The sequence below is a fragment of the Gekko japonicus genome, unplaced genomic scaffold, assembly GCF_001447785.1.
Source record: "Gekko japonicus isolate JY-2015 unplaced genomic scaffold, Gekko_japonicus_V1.1 scaffold507, whole genome shotgun sequence".
Taxonomy (NCBI): Eukaryota; Metazoa; Chordata; class Lepidosauria; order Squamata; family Gekkonidae; genus Gekko; species Gekko japonicus.
The window spans coordinates 910,125-918,817 of record NW_015172020.1 but is presented as its reverse complement, the minus strand read 5'-3'; the positions used below and the strand labels follow the sequence as shown (position 1 = coordinate 918,817).

General features: G+C 48.5%; 1 protein-coding gene across 1 annotated transcript in view; it reads right to left on the bottom strand.

The window, feature by feature from the left end:
* TMLHE (trimethyllysine hydroxylase, epsilon) overlaps positions 1 to 7,953 on the bottom strand; it is a 43,188-nt gene extending 35,235 nt beyond the window's left edge. Inside the window, exon 1 of the mRNA XM_015420497.1 lies at positions 7,889 to 7,953. The gene's annotated coding sequence lies outside the window, so the exon portion shown is untranslated. The remainder of the gene's footprint in view (positions 1 to 7,888) is intronic.
* Positions 7,954 to 8,693: the final 740 nt, after the last annotated feature.

Here is an 8,693-nt window from a genome sequence, read left to right as displayed (position 1 = left end):
GAGTTCCTATCTATACCTTGTGGCTAATAGCCACCGATGGACCTCTGCTCCACATGTTTCTCCAGTTCCCTCTTGAAGTTGTCCGTGCTTGTAGTTGCTGCCACCTCCTGTGGCAGTGGATGGGAGACCTCCAAGGAATACCAGGGCCGTGAGGCAGAGGCAGGCTGTCGAGTCACTTCTCTGGACGTCCTCCGTGCCCCAGTAGGAGTCGCTACAGAGGTTGCCATGACTTTCAGGCACGAGCACACAAAATATAAAAAATAGAAAGTAAAAAAAGAGATCTAGCAGAGTGCTTAGAGAGACTATGGTAACAATAGATAAAAGGAGTAAAAAAAAAAATCAGGAGAAACCAGGAAGGGATCATCCAGACAAGGGATAGCTCATGGGTGGAATGTGAGCCAGTTTGGTGTAGTGGTTAAGTGTGCGGACTCTAATCTGGGAGAACCGGGTTTGATTCCCCACTCCTCCACTTGCACCTGCTGATGTGACCTTGGGTCAGTCACAAGCTCTGGCACAGCTGTTCCTGAAAGAGCAGTTTGTGTCAGAGTTCTCTCAGCCCCACCCACCTCACAGGGTGTCTGTTGTGGGGAGGGGAGGGGAAAGGAGTTTGTAAGCCGCTCTGAGACTCCAAGTGAAGGGCGGGGTATAAATCCAATCTCTTCTTCTTCTCTTCCTGTGTTCTGTGAAAAACATGTCTGGGGGCAGTGATGCTCTGTATTCTGGTGCTTAAGGGGCAACTTCTGGCCCTGCTGGTGGACCTCCTGACGGCACCTGGGTTTGGGCCACTGTGTGACACAGAGTGTTGGGCTGGATGGGCCTGAGCCAACCTGGCTTCTCTTCTGTGCTTAAAGAGCTGGATTAGGGTCTGAGAGACCCAGGTTCAAACCCTCACTTTGCCATGAAGCTCGCTGGGTGACCTTGGATCAGACACTCTTCCTCCGGCTAACCTACCTTACAGGGTGGTTGTGAGGGCAAAATGGAGAAGGGGAAGAAAATCTTGTATGTCACGCTGAGCTTCTTGGAGGAAGGGTGATACAAAAATGTACCAGGTAAATACTTCATAAAAAAGAAGAGACGAGTAAGGAGGTGGTGGCAGCTACAAGCATGGACGGCTTCAAGAGGGAATTGGAGCAGAGGTCCATCAGTGGCTATTAGCCACAAGGTATAGATAGGAACTCTCAGTCTGGGGCAGGTGATGCTCTGTATTCTTGGTGCTTGGGGGGGGCAACAGTGGGAGGGCTTCTAATGTCCTGGCCCCACTGCTGGACCTCCTGATGGCACCGGGTATTTTTGGCCACTGTGTGACAGAGTGTTGGACTGGATGGGCCACTGGCCTGATCCAACATTGGCTTCTCTCATGTTCTTATGTTATTCTAGTGTCTCAGGTACCAAGGCTGGGAAAGACCTCAGAGAGCCACCTAGAACAAGCTGAAGTGGACCTCTGATTCTCAGTATAAGACATAACCAAGTAGGAAGAGGCAGAAAAATAAGGGAAGCTCTCAAGCTTTTCTGAGTACCTATGAAACTGCCTTACACCAAGTACAACCGCCAAATTGGTCTTACTCAGTACTGTTTACTCTGACTGGCAAAGGTTCTCCAGTGTCTCAGGTCGACCATTAACTGGAGACGCCAGGGATTGAGCCTGGGACCAGTGTTCCCTCTAAGCTGAGTCAATGTGAGCCAGCTCACAGTTTTAGCCTCCAGCTCACACATTTTTGCCTCCGCTCAGGAAGGATGGGGCTCCAGAGCAAACTGATTTACGCAGCAGCCAAATCACTTGCTCACGACTTTGATGCCAGGAGCTCACAAAGTAGAATCTTTGCTCACAAGACTCCGCAGCTTAGCGGGAGCGTTGCCTGGGACCTTGTGCATGTCGGGCTGATGCTCTGCCACTGATCTCTGGGCTGCCCCCCTCCAAAAAAAAAAAGAACAAAGTGAAGATCTGAAGCTGCCAGACTGGTCCAGCTATAGCTCTCCAGGGTCTCTACTAGCAGGTCCTTCCACAAAGATCTTTTAAATGGAGACTGAGCATGAAGCCCATTTGTTGGAATTGCAAGTTGCTTACACTTCAGTCATTACAGAGTTAACTGTTGTTTGTTAGGGAAAGTTTGTGGGAGTTGTTTATCCTAATGAAGTGACCTGTAGCCTTTGTATTGGTCAACTAACATCTTGTTTGATGAAATGCTTTGATCTCGCATTAATGTATTCACAAGGTTTATGGCTCTTTGTGTGAACCAAAGAGGAAGTTCTCTTCTAGAAGCCAAGACAGTTAGAAAGATGTAGCTGTTAGCATATAGTACTGAAAGTAACTGCAAGTATGTAACCTTTTATTTTATTTATTTTATCCAAAGTACCATACCCATGTTCTATTTTGTTTTATAGTAAAGATTTTTTTCTTTTACTAAGTGTGTGCTCTTGTGTTTGCAATACGACCAACGACCCTGAATCAAAGAATCCCAACACCATTACATATCAGACACGTATTCTACCGTAGAGAAACAGCCTCTCCCAGATGCAAGTACCCGTAAACCCCCCATACCAACCCCCTACAGCCATTTTATCTCTCCTACATAACCACAGAGACATCCAGGGAAAGTCTGCAAGAGATTACACCCAGCATCGAGTATGGAAGCTGGGAAGCTCCAGAGCGGAGAAATAAAGGGGCAAAAGCCCGCAGGCTTCTAACATTGTGCAGACTGTGCAGAAACAGAAATGTTCAGCGGGACAATTTAAAGAAAGGATCAGACTCGCAGTAGAATGGGAATGGCTCAGGGGGATGCTTTGATAAGGGGACGGGGTTATCACTGACGACAATGCTTGTTGTATGTATCTCCTTGTTTTCACTTCTACCTTCGTAATCCATTTCCAGCATTATGAGATGTCATGCCCAGGATGGTGTTTTTGTTAGTATTGCAAATGCATCCTCATTCTGTAACTAGAGTCCTATCGCATGGCTGACTGGGCACCAGTGTTTCCTCTAAGCTGAGTTAGTGTGAGCTAGCTCACAGTTTTTTAGCCTCTGGCTCACACATTTTTGTCTAAGCTCAGGGAGGATGGCTCCAGAGCAAACTGATTTATGCAGGAGCCAAATCGCTCGCTCACAGCTTTAATGCCAGTCGCTCACAGAGTAGAATCTTGGCTCACAAGACTCCAGAGCTTAGAGAGAGCATTGCTGGACACCTTACTAGAGCTGCATGAGTTGTATTCTATTTCGTAATCCGTCTGGAGCTTCAGTGAGGAAAGCAGGCTATGAACAGAGCAAATCAGTACCTCTCTGTATTCTGCTAGTTCCCAACAGTCCCTGGATCCTTTCTGAGGAAGGTCATCGTCTGCACTGCCACCCTCCCCCACCCCGCTTCTGTTGGGGTGCATTCCCAGGAGGGACGCCTTTATCACCACCAGGCATGGACATCAAAAGCCACCCCAGCAATCAGCAACCACCAGCAAGAGTATGAAAGGGGGGGTTAACATCCAAAGGGCTACCCCCCCGCCCCCGATTGTCATCAGCAGCCAACAACCCCAGCCCTAACATACGTTGCAGAATCTGGGGGCAATTTTCACAGTGCCAAAGAAAACCTCAGAACTAGGGCGCCTCTCCCTGTTCACTTTTTTGCATTCCTTGAAAGTTCACAAATTGACTTTAGTTGTGATGGCTCAGAAGGAACGAACTCTCCGAGCACGCTGGGCCAAGGGCAACAAAGAATGCAAGGAATGGAAATGATTGAATAAGAGCTATGGAACAGGAAATCGTTAACAAACCCCCCCCCCCCAACACAACACATGTGTTCTTACACTGTATCTTGTGCTGGGTTTTAAAGGTAAACCACTTTGGAAGCTAATCTGGGCAGGAAACACTTGGGTACAAAGATAATTAAATGAGTATAATAAATCTTTGGACTTGAAAACTCCCCCCCCCAAACACACTGTATGCACCCCCTCACAGCCACTTCCCACCTATTCAGACGCAAAGGATTGACGGAGCTCCCAGAATGAGAAAGGGGTAAATGAATAGTCTCTCGGTTCTCTGTGCTTGAGGACATGGGTTTAAGATTAAAAATTAGAAAGCTGGCAATTTATCAAAGGGTCACGGCATGCAGATATTGCCTTCTGTTAGGAAGTTTGCATTGACTTCTGGCTCCAAGCCAGCAAGCAGATTTTCTGCTCCCACGCCCAGCTTCTAAGAGGCTAGCAATAAGCCAGAAATGTACTATTTGGGGAGCACCAAGAACTGCCTACAACGAAAGCTCACAAAAACACACGGAAGTTCACACCTTGAATAAAACTTTGTTGGTCTTAAAAGTGCTACTGGACTCCAACTTTGTTCTGTTTCCTAAAACATCCTCACAGAATGCTTATAAACAGACGTGATTTCAGGGGTGAGCTTGCTATGGAAATGCATTCTCAGCATTTAATTTAATTTAATCTTCTGTGCAATCTTCTGTCCAGGACTGAGCTCAAAGGGAGGTGGATTCATATGCCACAGCAGAAGCCAGCTGCGCACAGCTCTGATTGGCTGGATACCAGTAACATCATTAACCCCCCCTTAATTTTTAAGTACTTAAAATATTTATTCTGCTTTTCCCTCCCCTTAAAAAGGGGATGAGTGTACATTTAACGAATGAATGCACACACAGTGAAATAAAAGAGAAAAACACCATCTCAATCCATGGGGGGGACGGGGACGGACAACAGACTACTGAGCCAGCATTTTGCTGGCCAGTATCTTTGTCAAGTGCACAGAAAAGTTGTGCAGGATGCAGAGTTGAAGCTGCAGACGGGAAGGATACATAGAGTAAGCCCCAGTGCAGGAAAGCATAACGTGGGAACAGAGAAAATGTCTACAGGGCAAACCACCAGGATGAGGTCTTCGCCTAGAAGGCAACATGTTTATTAACCAGCTCCATATCACATTTTGCGTGTGCATCAAGATGCACACCTGCACAGGCGTGGCTTTGAAAAGCACTGCAGGAAGCAGAAACGATTTCATGCCCAAGTAACTGAGCTGTGAACCCACCTTTTGCTCTCCAGGCACCTCAGACTGCCTGCCCACCTGTGTCATTACCCAGCAAGATTAAGGGCCTGACATTTTCACTGCGCTGCCAAAAAGTAATTAACCCCAATAACCTACAAAATCATCCCCCCTCCTGCCCCAGGCATGGAACCAGACAAGAAAACTGGCCACCGAGGAGACACCATCATCAGCTCTTTCTCTCCCCAGTCAAGATGCATTCTGCATTTTCTCCCAGAGACCACCCAGGCCTCTGTTTGCATCAGGGTGGGACGGGGTGGGTGGGTGGGGTTGCAACTTTTGACTCGAGAGCTAAATATGTCTCAGGATGGAAGCAAATGTGGCTCTTTTAAAAAGACAGTGAAATTTTCAAATTAAGGGTCTACTGCAAGAGTAGGGGTGATGCCGGGATAACCGGTATGCAAAAGGAATGGCAGGGAAACCGTTTTATGGCCCTAAAAAAAAGGTAAATGATAAAGATGAACACTGGCCAGTAATCCACGTGCACATATTGACGCCACTGCACTAAAACAATCACACAGGATGCCGTGGTGTATATTTACTACGGTGAGATCCTGTTATGTGTCACTTACTAACAGAGGGATCACAATACACAGTGCCTGGGCTGTAGAAACTTGATGGATCATTAATCAGCTCATCAATGATCACTAACGTGATACTGCATATTTTCGGATATGCAAACGGGCTTCTTTACACTGGCTATTTGTTAACTACTTGCTCCAAACTTTGACATCATTAGCTCTTTAATGATAAAACATGACAGACCTCTGTGGTGGGCCCAAGGAGATGCAAAGGTTGAGCTCCAACTTGTGTTTGGTCTTCTTAGGGTCAGCTGCTGGCTTTTATAGGCCCCCTGGGCATCTCTTCCTCACTCCAGCGGGATTCCCCTTCGCTACCAAATTACAGCTCTGATGAAGGGGTGGGGTGTGACTGTTCTTCACAGGCCTGTTGGGGGTCAATGGATCTAGGTAAAGGTAAAGGTTCCCTTGCTCGAAAGCCAGTCAAATCCGACTCTAGGGTTGCGGTGCTCATCTCCGTTTCTAAGCCGAAGAGCCAGCGCTGTCGGAAGACGTTTCCGTGGTCATGTGGCCGGCATGACTCAACACCAAGGCGGACAGAACGCTGTTACCTTCCCACCGAAGGGGTACCTATTTATCTACTTGCAATTTCTTGCTTTAGAACGGCTAGGTTGGCAGGAGCTGGAACTAGAGACGGGAGCTCACTCCGTCATGCGGCACACTCGGGTCTCGAACTGCTGAACTACTGACCTTCCACAGCCTGCAGTTCAGTGTCTTAACCACTTGGGCCACCGCAGCTCCTCAATGGATCTAAAAAGGAGCAAAAACCAGCCACTGTTCTGCTCTGTCCAGCGTTTCTCCCACCAGGAAACAGGCAATGTAGGCAACCTGGTTCTGCTACCTCCAGGTACTTCTCCCATTCGGAGGTGGGCCCAATGTGCCTTGCCAGATACTTTGCTGTGCTGATCCGGGACACCAGACCTCAGGAACAGGATTCCCCCTAAGCAGAACAACTGGCAATATCTTCAATAAGAGTGGTGAAAAACAAGCGTAGCCCATGGCAAAAAGGAGCACCCCAAAAAGCATACCTCATGGCAAAACGGAGCAACCCCAGGGTAAACTCGCCATGCGGACTAAGCCAGGCTCGAGGTCGCAGGCCTCCCTTTCAGAATCAAAAAGGGAGGGGGGGGCTGAAGAGGAGGAAGTGAGGAAGCCAGCAGTCACTTTGTAAAATAAAAGGTGCCTAACTGTTTTAACTATTATTGTAAGCCACCGTGAACCTAGAGGAAAGGCGGGATTAGGGGGGCCAATCTGTCAGGAGAACAGACGGCTCTGGTTGTTGGAAAGTGACGTCAAGTTGCAGCTGATTTATGGTGACCCCCCTGTAGGGTTTTCGAGGTAAGAGGTGTTCAGAGGCGGTTTGCTACTGCCTGCCTTGGTGTAGGAGTCCTGGCATTCCTTGGCCCCGGTGCATACGGGTGGGTGGGGGGGGGGGGAGGCGTGGCTAATTGCCCAGGCGCAGTTTGATGCGCGATCAGACGCATCAGTACAGTACTAGTTTTTTAAGGCGCATTGTTGGCAGTAAGCCACAGGTGCGCTCCACTTCCCAGATGTTGGGGTGTGATCGCGCCTGGATAATCCGTCCACTATCCGTGCCTCTCCCGTGGCAACTTTGCCGTGTGACCGGGGCCCTTGTAAGCCTCCCATCCAAATACTAGCCCAAGGCGGACACTGCTTAGCTTTCAATATCTAACGATATCATGCTAACTGGGGCTATCCGGAGTCAGGTGGGGTAGCTGCGTTGGTCTGAAGCAGCAGAACAAAGTCTGAGTCCAGCGGCATCTTTAAAGCCAACAAAGTTTAATTCTGGGTGTCAGCTTTTGTGGGCAAGCACACGTCTTCAGGTCACGCCTTAACCTGCGAGAATGGGCAGCTCAGTTCATGCCCGGCTTGCAGGTAGGCAACATCACCTTCTATCTGTTGTAGATCAAACTGCCATTAAAGGGACAACTAGGGGGACCGGTTTAAAAGCTGGCAACCCTCGGCGGGATATAAATGTTTTAATAAATAAATAAATAAATAAATAAAAATAAAGGGCAGTGGGAGCCCCACACCTCCCCAGTCCCAGAGATGTGGGTGTCCGGTTGTGGTTAAAGTGAAACGCACTTTGCACATGCTCAGAAGCTCTCTAGACAGTAGACACAGACACGCTACAGGCAAGTCTTGGCAATTAAGAATGCTGCCCGGAAGTCTTAAACGCTTCTGCTTCCCCTCTCCCCACTCCGTTCCCTTTTGCTATTCCTCTCCCACTCACCCCCAGCTCCAAGGATCCCCCACTTACCTGCCAGGCTTCGACGAGACCGACCAGCAGCCCGCCCCGCCCCTGCCGAACGAGTCGGAGGGAAGCTGGCTGCCGACCACCGAGTGTAAAACGCAGAGCGGTCTTAGGAACAGGAATCCGTCACCATAGAGTAACAACGGTGGGGAACGACGCCGTAGAGATAAAAATCCAACGTCTCTACATAGACACGTCCGGTTCCTCATTGAACGTGCGGGGCAACCAAAGAAATAGAATTATTTATTTAAGGAGTCTGTATGCCGCCGATCCAGAGACCTGCTCGAGGCGACTTACCAGTAAAAACAATGTTATGAAACACCTGACATTTGTCAAGTTAAAAACAAGCCATTGACGACATCCTGCAGACAGTGTTAAAGGGCTCTTCCCATTAAGCATGAGACTTTTGCCACGCATATGGCGAGCACCCAATGCAAACCTGAAGTAGAACATTCATTGATTCAGGTGGGTTAGCCGAGTTGGTCTGAAGCAACGGAACACAGTTGGAGTCCACAGGCACCCTTAAGAGTTAAGACCAGCAAAGTTTTATTCAAGGTATGAGCTTTGGTGTGTAATGTATGAGGAAGTGAGCGTGCACACGAAAGTTCACACCTTGAATAAAACTTTGCTGGTCAAACTTTGAAGGAGAGCTTGTGTTTTTAAGTCTGGAACAAAGCGGCCTTTGGAGCCTGCAACGAGACTTCTGGTCCACGATCGCAGCCGGTAGAACGCCCTCCTTCCCTGCGCGAGGCGAGCGTGGTGGAAATCTGTAGTAAAAATGCAAAACCTCAAATAAACCTGTCCGGGCAAG